Source organism: Bombyx mori, chromosome 18 (assembly GCF_030269925.1).
Source record: "Bombyx mori chromosome 18, ASM3026992v2".
Classification (NCBI taxonomy): Eukaryota; Metazoa; Arthropoda; class Insecta; order Lepidoptera; family Bombycidae; genus Bombyx; species Bombyx mori.
Window position 1 is genome coordinate 11,915,919 of NC_085124.1, and position 12,689 is coordinate 11,928,607.

The 12,689-nt window shown below is 35.0% G+C and overlaps 1 long non-coding RNA gene across 1 annotated transcript; it reads right to left on the bottom strand.

The window, feature by feature from the left end:
* Positions 1-418: 418 nt before the first annotated feature.
* On the bottom strand, positions 419-12,186 carry LOC134200588 (uncharacterized). The gene is made up of 2 exons (XR_009975569.1): positions 11,992-12,186; positions 419-1,267 (listed from the first exon to the last, which is right to left on the bottom strand). It is a non-coding gene; the product is annotated as an uncharacterized LOC134200588 (long non-coding RNA).
* Positions 12,187-12,689: the final 503 nt, after the last annotated feature.

Genomic DNA, 12,689 nt, shown 5'->3' on the forward strand with positions numbered 1-12,689 from the left:
CATCGCATGTAGCGATGCATCCGTGTTCGAATCCCGCCGACAGGTACCAATTTTTCCAATCAAATACGTACTTAACAAATGTTCACGATTGACTTCCACGGTGAAGGAATAGCATCGTGTAATAAAAGTCAAACGGCGCAAAAATTATAATTTGCGTAATTACTGGTGGTAGGACGTCTCCTGAGTCCGCACCAGTTGGTACCACCGCCTTGTCTATTTCTGCCGTGAAGCAGTAATGCGTTTCGGTTTGAAGGCCGGGGCAGCCGTTGTACTGTTAAATGTGATACCTTACAATTCATGTTTCAAGGTGGGTGACGGCATTTACGTTGTAGATGTCTATGGGCTCCGGCAACCACTTAACATCAGGTGGGCCGTGAGTTCGTCCACGAATCAAAGCAATAAATAAATAAAAACTCAATTCTCGTGACTTATTTTTTAATTATTTTAACGAACGAATGCATAAAATATTCTGAATGACAGAGATCGCAGATTGTAAATTACTCATAAAAACCTTTTAAAGTACCAGAATAGCAGCTTTTAAAAAATGAGATAATAAAATAAATTTGAATTTAATATGAATAACAACGATCACGATGAACCTCATGATAAGAACTCGTAAAAAGAACGATTGCGCTCGTGTTTTAAGGTTGACGGGATTAAAAATGGATGGTAAATTCTTATCGCCGTAGACCGTAATATGTTTTATGTTTCTGAAACAGCGTTGATCCTGAAATGACGCTGCGCCGGCATTTTTAATGAAGACGTTAAAACAGTGCACGGGTGGAAGTTGAATTTATTATCAAGTGTCAAGTTTATATCTACGCATCCCGTGTTGATGTGAACGTTGTTTTTAATATACATTTAAATTTTGTTTTATTCAAGCTTTTTATAGTTTTGTTATAGGCTGTCTGATCTGGCATCGGTGTTGTTGTTTCGCGGCGTATAATCTACACAATAAATGAACGAATAAAAATACTGTTTCAATTTCCGACAACGACGATGACCAGCAATTAAAGAATAAAGATATGAATAAGAATGTAGGTCTAATATAATAATAATATATTACATTATATTATTACATAATAAAGAGTTTTATCGGTGGTAGGGCGTCTTTTGAGTCCGCACGGGTAGGTAGCACCACCCTGTCTATTTCTGCCGTGAAGCCGTTGTAATGTAAAAATTGAACCACAGAATTCATACCTCGAGGTGGGTGGCATTTACGTCGTAGATGACCTTTAATACCAGGTGGGCCGTGAGTTCGTCCACCCTAAATGGGCAATAAAAAATAATAATATATATTATTTTTTAAAACATAGTTAACATAATAATAATCTTAATCTCTATATATAAAAATGAATTGCTGTTCGTTAGTCTCGCTAAAACTCGAGAACGGCTGGACCGATTTGGCTAATTTTGGTCTCGAAATAATATTATTCGTGGAAGTCCAGAGAAGGTTTAAAAGGTGAAAAAATATGAAGATGCTCGGAATTATATAAAAACAAACAATTTTGTTTTAACAATTTAAGTTTATTTTATACAAAAGTTTAGGTCTTTTATTTATCGATTGAGGCCCTACGAAGTTTGCCGGGTCAGATAGTAATAAATAAAAAAGCATAGTTATGATGAACTATCATAAATAATACTATTGATTAACTGATACCGAAGAAGCCGCTATTTTCTCTAACTATCTGAAAGTCCTGGATTACAGTGCATAGGAGCTGAAGCCAGGTGAAGTTAAAGTAGGACAACGATAAAACGCTGAGAGGACTCGCCGTGAATACATTCTGATTTTTACGGCGTTTTTGTTAGAAAACTCCTCGGAAGAGGAAACTTCGGTATGTATGCAGGTGCTGGCGTTAGTGAATTTAAAAAGCACTTTCATAGAGCATTACATTTTAATGAGGTACCTCTTATTTGTTAACGATTTTGTACTAAAACTGAAGGATTTTTAAGGCCTGAAGGAAAATGCTTTATTCGATTTCCTATTTGTATAGTTTATCTGCATATCGAGGAGTGAAATTTGGTTTAAGCGAAATTTTTCAACTTTACAGGAAAGCCATTTAGAGTTTAAAATTTGGCAAAAATAACAAGAAAAAAAATTTTTTTTTGGCTATTGGAACGGTGTAAACATAATTAAAGATCGATTAAAAGCACCGAATTGTTAATGCTAATTCCAAATAAAACGCACCTAAAAACCACATTTTCATTGGTGGTAGGACCTCTTGTGAGTCCGTACGGGTAGGTACCACCACCCCACCTGTTTCCGCCGTGAAGCAGTAATGCGTTTCGGTTCGAAGGGTGGGGTAGCCGTTGTAACTATACGGAGACCTTAGAACTTATATTTCGAGGTGGGTGGCGCATTTACGTTGTAGATGTCTATGGGCTCCAGTAACCACTTAACACCAGGTGGGCTGTGAGCTCGTCCATCCATCTAAGCAATAAAAAAAAAACCTTAAATTACAAAGATAAATGTCGCGTATTTAGCGATATATTTGATATATGATTTAGCGATTTCAACCGTCTATATATTGCGATATGTTGTTCTAGGGTCCATTTTTATCTTTTGACTTCAACGATAAACCAATATCATAGTATAGTAAAAACAAAATCCTACATTTACTGGTGTAATTATTGGTGTAATTGCGTTACAAATGTCATGCATGAATAAATAATAGATAGTGTTGCCAATGGTAAAATTCAAATCAAAATGACGCTTTAGTATTTTCTTACGTTTTCGCGAATATTATATAGATAATTAAAAATACTTTTGCGGTTTAATCACACCTACTTATTGTCATCACTAGCGACTCCTACAGACGTTTTCTTGTCCTAAATCAGAAAAGTGCAAATTTTTTTTCAAAAAAATTAATTAGTGCAGCTTTTTTAGTGGATTGAATTGTGAATCTAAACCATTCTCAAATTCACTGGAACACACACATAAAAAAAATTCATCAAAATCGGTCTAAATATTTTAGCGATGTTTTGAATTTGAAGTTTCCGCGGGCACTTGGACGCTAAGGTTGTGTTTATACGTCGACATTTGATTTTTTTGTTAATTACCGTCTATTGTTCTATAAAAAAAATCTTGACTTTACGTTCCAGGCACATTGGCATTTTAAATGACACTCGCTATAACTACAACATATCTTACATACTTGCATAGAAATTCCGAAAAACAATGTCGGGACCTGTTCTACGGTACAACGATATCCGCTTAGTAGAGGATCTTGTTTGTATTATGGAGCACTTCGGACAACAATGTTTCGTAAAGACAGGAAAGAATTCATGTTTTAAGATGGATTTTAGAACTCACATTGTAATTTTTATGACCTATGGCAGATGTTAAAGAAGTCGGTCATATTTACAAAACAGCTTATTAGCTGGGTATACACACAAAGCATAATCCTTTTTGAGACTGAGCATGTATGTGTTCTGTTTTACAGAACCAGAACTCATTCACCCGGGCTAGTGACGCGGTAAAGGCATCCAGTGTGGTTAGTGCCAATTTTTTAACGTTCTAGATAGCGTAAAAGTTAACCCAATTTTGTATGCAGTTGGAACAGCGCCCCTAGCGGCAAACGTAGGCAAACGATCCCATTCCATACAAATATGAGCTAACTTTTACGCTATCGAGAACGTTAAAAAATTCGCACTAAGCACACAGGCCAAGGGACATCCGTAAAAAAAAGTTTTCTGTAATGTAAAATGAGCTAAAGGCATCCCTCATATGACACGGTACTTATAAAACGCAGTTTCGATATCACACGGCACAAGAATTGAGAATAATTGTAACTCGGTTTTAATATAGTAAGATTTGAAAAAAAATAGTAGTCATTGGAAATTTGAATTGTTCTTTGAATTGCGTTCAATAAGGAAAATTTTGAGAAGTAACAGTATTCCTTTTGTGAATATTATAAAATTGATAAAGTTCTTCCTTTGTTTGTTTATATAATTACAAATAATATAATAAATATATATAATTATTTACAAATTAAAATAATGATATAACATGTTAGATCATAGAGGAGCGTCCCTATTATGTACATATAGTATGTATAATTAACAAGAAATTTTATTTCCTTATCGTGTACGAGATTGTTTTGTCACTTAAAAACCTTACTACAGTACTTTACCACAGTACCTTAGCACAGAATGAAGTTTATATGTGCATTATAAGCTGGGGTTTTAAACAGGACTTTTTTATATCAATCATTCATTTCTTCTCAAATAACATCATGTTAACGCTGGGTTTTTTAATATAACGATTGACAAAAACAACGAAACCTGGACACAGGTAAAATATCTAATCTAATTCTCTAACTAATCTAATTGTGCTTGTGTATCGATAATATTGCTATAATAATAATATTATCGATACACAATATGTTACGATATATTATATTACGATATATTACACAATATTTTACGACATACGAGCAGAATATTTGTAGATGTCAACTAAAGCCAAACCATCAAAAATATATGATCTAAACAACGCGGAGAAGCTATAAAACGCTTCGTTTTAAGTCGTCATGAAACCGCAGGCTAAAATTATAAATTCGGCAGATGTAGCCAGTTCCATGATGCACACGATAACTCAGCGCTAGATCGATGCGGCGGCGTCATAAAGCACATCGTTAAATCCAATTTTATAGGTACACGAGCATGTTTTAGTTTCCCATGAATGGCGAATTTATTTTACAAAGATCCATGTTGAGAAAAACTTATTTACTTGAAAGATCTGAGGCTTAATTGGGATGACGATCGGTCTACTGAAAAACCATAATACTATTATGCTTTAACCTCGTGTGCTGTTTTTAAACAACAATCCGTTAATTTTTAATACGCTTTTATTAGCTTCAGACGTAGTATGTAACGGAATCTTTGAACATGATTTTAACTCCCTTCAAAACGTCGGATAAACTCGAAATTTGGTATACTTATTAAGGACCGAAGAAATATTAATATTAAAAAAAAACTGAAAAAATTGAAACTCAACTAAAAAATAAAAACTAAATAATAGTTTAAAAAAAAGCGTGGGGTGCATGGTATCAGTAGTTATTTTTATAATATCCTGAAAAGCATCCCACGCTTTTTTACAATCAAATCATTTTTCCTTACACTATTTTTAATTCAAATTTATTTTCTATTTTTTAGTTGGATTTTCTATAAAAGCGTATTTTGTTAGTTTTTTTAAACCATTATTATATATTTTATTTTTTAGAGTATTCATTGGTTTTGTTGATATTTTAATTCAATTTTGTGTATTCGACTAAATGGTAATTTGAATTAAGAGCGGGTAACACCGAATTGAGTTGAGTTTGTTATGGCGGGTGAACGTAATGTAATTTTTTTCTCTTGTTGACAGCGGTCGCACGTGGTGATCATACACAAACCCTAATCACTAATTACTATTGTAATCCCTGTTTGTTTAAGCAATTTAAGCATCTCCATAATTAAAATCATGAAGATTCAACATTACGGTCTATATATTTCAACGATCCCTGAAGTTCAACGCCCACGGATTCCTGCGGTAACGAGTCCACAAATCTACAACGTTATGCGACAGCCCGACCTACCGACGCCACGATCTACATATTAATTCCGATACTTTACAGTTATCGTGGTCATGATCACATGGTGACCACGGAAACTAGGTTTAATTATCCGTGGCAAATGGTATGAGTAGTAAAAATAGTTTTGATTATTTCTATAACTGCTAAAAACAAAGTACTATAACACTATTATAGGCAGCATTATTGTAAGCACGTTATGGACGCATCAATGGACGAACGGATGAAAGAATCATGTCAAAATCTAATCGGCTAAGCTTGCGCATTTACCATCAGCTCATTTCGAACCACGTGTTTTGGTCCGAGGGGTAGTATTGCTATTGGATCAACAATGGTGTGTTTATCGAAATCGTCCAAAGTCTTTTCCCTCTGTGGGTGGCGGCCTTCGCTCTGTGGTGTTTTTGGGTACCGTCATCCCCCTAAGATGAGCCGTGAGATCATCTCACCGTTCAACACAAAAATATCCATTCAAGGCTTGTACAAGGAAAAACAACTAGGCAAAATAATATCCCGCTTTTCAAATAAAGTAGGTATTATTCATTTATTTTGTTTGAGTCCACGTGTACACAGCATATAAAGATTTGTCGAATTCAAAACCATGTAGGTATTTTAATTTATATGTTATATGAAAATTAAAATGTTATATGAGTTATATGTAGCAATCGCTTTGTTGCCTTGATGATTAGTAGCCGTAACTTGCTTGCTACGCTGTCCGACTTTGATTCTCGGTTGGAGTCAGTATATTCCGGAATATTTGGTTAAAAACAAATAGAAACTGAACCGATCATTCTAGAAATATGCGTGAATGACCCACATTCAAGAGTGGACTTCGAATAATTGGAACAAATAAACAAAACGTTTCTATAAATCAACTGACATGGCTTTCGTGTCTTTCAATGATTTTTTCGTCTAGTACCATGCAAGGTATTACCGATCAGTACTAAAGTAAAAAATCAGGAGGAAAGTCAGACAAGAAAAATACTTGCTACTATACAAGATATCAAGTGGTTTGTTTCCATGAAACTTTCCAGTATTATATTATACATATGTACATATTTAGAAATACTTTGTAATGTAGAACTCCACTCCCACAGTCAGGAAATAATACACAGAGTGCAGTAGTTTACTCAATTCTGTATTGCTTTATTTGTAACTCCACTTTTATAATCTTTAGACATCTGCTCACTACCGAATACACTGATTTCTGTCCCGTTTTTTCAGACTACCCCCTTTTTAATTATGTCACGTCCCCACTACTGTAATTGCTCCCACCAACAGTGTTGCTATTTGGCAATCCGAAAATTGCCTTAACATTAACAAAATTAATTATTTTACAACAAACCTTACAGTAATAACACTTCATCCAATTCTCGTTTAATCAAGGTTTGTGGAGCACATAGTGTTAATAGTGAGTGCGTTCAGAATGTGTTTCTATATTTAGTGTCAAAACTGTCTCACGTGAATCTAGATGAACATGTTTAACTGTAACGCGAAGTTTAACGTGATATTTGTTGGATCATCAGAACGTGAATGCCATTAACGTTGATATATTAGATTGGAGTTTCATTTGTAACGGTTATTCTACCTTTAAAAGTGAAATTCATTAGTGTTTCACAGCAAATATATATAGGGCAGTGATATGTACTTCGTCCGAGCTAGGACGTGGGTTGTTCACGTCCTTATGGATCCATCAGATCCAATAACCTTTGCATTAGACGCCTTCAGCTCTAACACTAGGAGCAGGCTTAGGGACCTTAGGGTAACCGTACTCGTCGAACTCGACAAAGAGTTCGCCGTGCAACCTAACCCATGAATCAGCTCGCTGAGTTTCTCGCCGGATCTTCTCAGCGGGTCGCGATTCCGATCCGGTAGTAGATTCATTCGCGAGGCAGCTACTCTTGAGCTGTTAGGTCTCCTTCGGAGGCGCTCGGGTAGCTGTTAGCAAATCCCACCCTTCCTGGCTGAACCTTTGCTCGCCCACCTGTCCTGGTGAAACTGGAAAGGCCTCCGGGCCACCAGTAATCTTTCAAACATAGAAAAAAAACGTGGGTTGTTTTAGTTTACCGCCCCAATTTATAGGTACAAATTCAGCGTCCTACTGATCTACAAAAATAGGTTGAAGAAGGTTGAAGACTAAGTAATCGATCATGTTATTAAAGACATACGTATGTGTCACAGAATTTGATTCGATGGAGACACATATAACGTGAATCCGTTTTTTAGTGGAGGTACTACTATGAAGTATATATATACTTCGAATGAAGACGTCCGCGGTGTAGCTTGTGGTCCGGAAATGGACTGAGGATACGCTAGAGCCAAAGGACGCGAAATTGAGTAGTGTATGTGAACGCGAGCATAATATTATGATCTTTTAGTGGTTTTGTTCTTTATAAAAGAATTAAAAACAGAAACCATAGAATGTATGATTGATAAAGAGTATCGTTTAAATGATACTCGCGATGTAGGCGGTGAGCAGCAGGTTAGCTCTGCCCTTGGCATTGCTGATGTCCATGGGCGATGGTAACCACGCACAATCAGATGGGATACACTACTTTTATTTTCTTTTACTTTTCTCACTCTCTCTCTCTTACTCACCTTCAAAATAGAGTTAGATTGTTCTGTGTGAAGGTGTGAAACGTAAAAGCGTAGAAATATGTTTTATTACCTAATTTGTAAAGAGACGGTAGTCAGCACAATATTCAAATGTCAACGAATAAACACGTTAGGACCACGAACACTGTAAAGTGATTGAAACGTCGGAAAAAATATAATGTCAATAAAAAACGTGTTAATAAACTGTAAAAGTAATTTTAATTATAATTATGTGCTTGTTGCTTTTTATTAAAAATTTGATTGAATTTTTATTATTTTTATGTGTACCGTAATTCATTAACGAAATTTATTCAATATCCGTTGCTGTTCTTTATATAATTAGTTAAAAAGCTTTACACAGTTTTAAAAGGAAATTGAAATGTCGAATTCGACTTTTAAGGCGTTCAGCCTATGGTTTAATCAGAGTTAAGATTGTCACTTTAGTCGTCACTAACAACGACAGAATTATTAAATACTAAGTTTCATAATTCTCTGACACCAGTGCTTCCTCATAAGAATCAAAGTTTAAGTGTCGTCGCGAAACCAACAAATTGCACTACACTAATTGAACGTTCAAAGTTTGACACTAAAGCTAAAATGGCCAACCTTGTTCTACGATATTCGCGGTAATGTTATTCAGCAAAGACTAAACATTGTTTAGTTAATATTCATGCGCGGTTGTTTTTTTGAGGTTTTGTTGTTTGTGTTTTAATCGAACTAGAGTGTATAACTTAGGAAAGGAGGCTTCAGGGCTGGGATTTGGGAGGAAAATTATGGTTGGCAAAACCGTTGCGTACCGTAGCAAGACCGTCACATATGAGGGTACCGTCCCGTTCGAGAAGCAAGCAGAAGTGATAGATGTCAACTCGCCGTCAAATCGCGACCCGTGTTGCCGTGGTAAAAACTCAAATACCCACAGATTGGTTTCGAAGATACTTATATTTATTAAATACCGTGCGGAGATTTGAATACTTCAGCGTAGTCGATGTACTACTATGAGTTAATTTATCCTAAAAAAAATCTAATTTAGTAAAATATTTTTTATTAAATCTACTAAAGTGTATAATGCCGTGTAGTTAAATACAAATGCGGTTATAGTTTTCATGACCAAATTCCATCTGACAAATTCTTGTTAGTTTACCGACTGATATGATTAAATAGACATTCAACTTATAGCGCGCTTAGCGAGTTTCATTTAGCCTTAACAACCGAGACAACATTCTCTCGGTAATGTTATTCAGCAAAGACTAAACATTGTTTAGTTAATATTCATGCGCGGTTGTTTTTTTGAGGTTTTGTTGTTTGTGTTTTAATCGAACTAGAGTGTATAACTTAGGAAAGGAGGCTTCAGGGCTGGGATTTGGGAGGAAAATTATGGTTGGCAAAACCGTTGCGTACCGTAGCAAGACCGTCACATATGAGGGTACCGTCCCGTTCGAGAAGCAAGCAGAAGTGATAGATGTCAACTCGCCGTCAAATCGCGACCCGTGTTGCCGTGGTAAAAACTCAAATACCCACAGATTGGTTTCGAAGATACTTATATTTATTAAATACCGTGCGGAGATTTGAATACTTCAGCGTAGTCGATGTACTACTATGAGTTAATTTATCCTAAAAAAAATCTAATTTAGTAAAATATTTTTTATTAAATCTACTAAAGTGTATAATGCCGTGTAGTTAAATACAAATGCGGTTATAGTTTTCATGACCAAATTCCATCTGACAAATTCTTGTTAGTTTACCGACTGATATGATTAAATAGACATTCAACTTATAGCGCGCTTAGCGAGTTTCATTTAGCCTTAACAACCGAGACAACATTCTCTCTGTAAATCCACGTAGAAAATATGAAACTATAGGGTTTCCAAGACGTTGAAGACATGAGCGAGGCGAAGCGGTAATGCGCCTGTTGGCAACAGCTGGCTCGCTTGATTAAGCAATAAATATGCAGCCTGTGTGCGATATATGTATGCAGAACAAACCTTGGTAGCGCTATAGTTTCCTGAGCGGCCATTTTGAATTTATGTACTATTATTTTATTTTAGTAAAAGGGCGTGTTTGCCTTTTATCCGTACGGTTTATACTTTTTTGCACAGAATACGCAATCAAAATTAAAAATTATAATAATTAATCAAAACAATAACTCAAAAATTCAATCGTCCGTGACCACGTAGACCGTAAAGTATTCAAAATTTAGGGAAATAACATAACGACATTAATAAATACGGGATTAAACTGTAAAATCAATATTAATTATGTCTACGACTCCTAAAACGGAGATAATACTAATTTTAAAGCATCTCGCTTGACTGGTTTCATATAATAATTAATAACTGGAAACAAATCACGCATGGTCAGTCGATGATTCCATTTATTATAGGTACTAGAGACTGAGATATGTATATACTTATAAAAGTCTACATACATATATGAATAATAAACATCCAGACAAAGATTCTGTTCATCACACGAATGTTTGCCCGATGTGGTAATTGAACCCACGACCCTCAGCGCAACAGTCAGAGGCGCTAACTACTACACCAGCGAGTCATATAAAATTAAAGTTTCATTTTCTTAATAACGTTTTGCTATTGAGAATATCTTTGCTTAACAAAATTTTAATACAATTCTCTGGTTCATTTACGAACTCAAATTGATCTATCTATCAGCCTTACAGTAAATTGTTGGGATTAAGGTTTGTGCATTTAGAAATTCTATAAAATATTCGAAACAAAATTGTTACTTAGCTAAATTGAAAATAAATAAAATATCGTATATCATTTTCAATTTAGGGAGAGTGCAAATATTTTTTAGTTCATTAAAAAAAAAAACACTTTTCGTTTCGACCGAAAGATATAAAAGTAATTTAATTAATATATTAGAAAACGTCTATCACATGCTGGTTATCTTATCTCATCTTATCTTATACTTTTAAACGAGCAATTCTTGTATATATATAATCTGAATCTCGAAAACGGCTCCAACGATTTTCATAAATTTAGTATACAGGCGATTTCGGGGGCGATAAATCGATCTAGTTACGATTTATTTTCAGAAAATATTGTTTCTTTCGTGTTTTCAATAATTAACTCTTCCCGACCTCTATTGGCGAATAATAATCCTATTTTTCTTAATTGAGGGCAACTAACCAAGATGGCGTTATCAAAAAAAAAAAACCGGTCATCATCTAGTTACTACAAAACAGTGACTATAGTTTAAAATAGACAATTAAAGTTTCCATTTAAAAAACGAAAAAAAAAAGGTTTTTTGGAACGAAGTTTTGGAACGAAGTTCCTTATCGCGCGTTGTGAAAGGGGGCTAGACGGAAAAAATTCTTACGAAAAGTTGTCACGACACTTTTTAGATCCGTCATTCTGACCAATCAACGTGTAGGCGCTTATCGCGTGACATTGCTCGTATCCGATTGGTCCGCGTAAAGAGTACAGTTTCTCGAGATAGCGTTTCAACAATAGTAATTTAGTTCATAGTATTGTTTTTTTCTTCTTTATAATGCCGTAATTTATTATTATAACTTAAAAAAAAATTACAATTCCTTCACTAATTAATCGAAAGGAATTTCGTTCCATCCGGGTGTCCCTTGATACCTCTGAACCTTTTTTTTTTTAATTTTAATAACCCAACTCAACTCTTCGCATTCCATGGAATCCTAAAACGTGCTATTATATTCTAGAAGAATTGAAAAAAAATTAAGAGCACACCGTCCGACGTATAAACTAATATAATGTAAACGTAATAACACAGAATTTGAAGCCCTAACTAAGTTGCAACGTTTCACATTGTGCTCCCAATATTGTATGGCACTCACTATAATTTGTATTACGCGACCAAAGCATCAGGTTTCAGAGCTGACGTTCGCTGCATCCAAATTGATATGAACATTAGATGCAAATGACATGCTGTTTCGGAAATATATTTGGCCTATTGAAAACAGCGGCCTAGTTTTCAATCTGAATGCATAAAATTGATATGAAAACAGTGCTTTAAAATATTTGACTAATGTAATTTGACAAGTTGCTTATTCATAGAAATTGACAGTGGAATGTCAAACGGAGAATAAGGATCTACTATGTGCATCTATAATGCTATTACTAAAATCGTGAGAAGGCCGAACGCGTTTTTAAGGACCATTAACGAGGCACTGCTTGGTATTAAATTTAAATGCAATTTATAGATTTGATAGCGTAGGTTTTCCACCTACCCTCAGACAGAGCTTGAAGTTTCAATTGCTAAAACGACTCCCCTATTTTTCAAGTCTAAACGCATGACTCGCGGCAGAAATGGATCGAATCCGACATAAAGCAAGTTGATAAGTACGCACCGTGCAGGCTCACAGTTCGCCAGTAAAAATAAATAAGATTAAGAATCATTTTGAAAAACGGCATCTGCGCAAATAAATACTAATTGTGATTTATTGTTTCTTAACTCAAACAAATTGTTTTCTCTCAATTGATTCATTGTATCCATACTATATTACAACGAACTGAAATATTATCTTCAAAATGG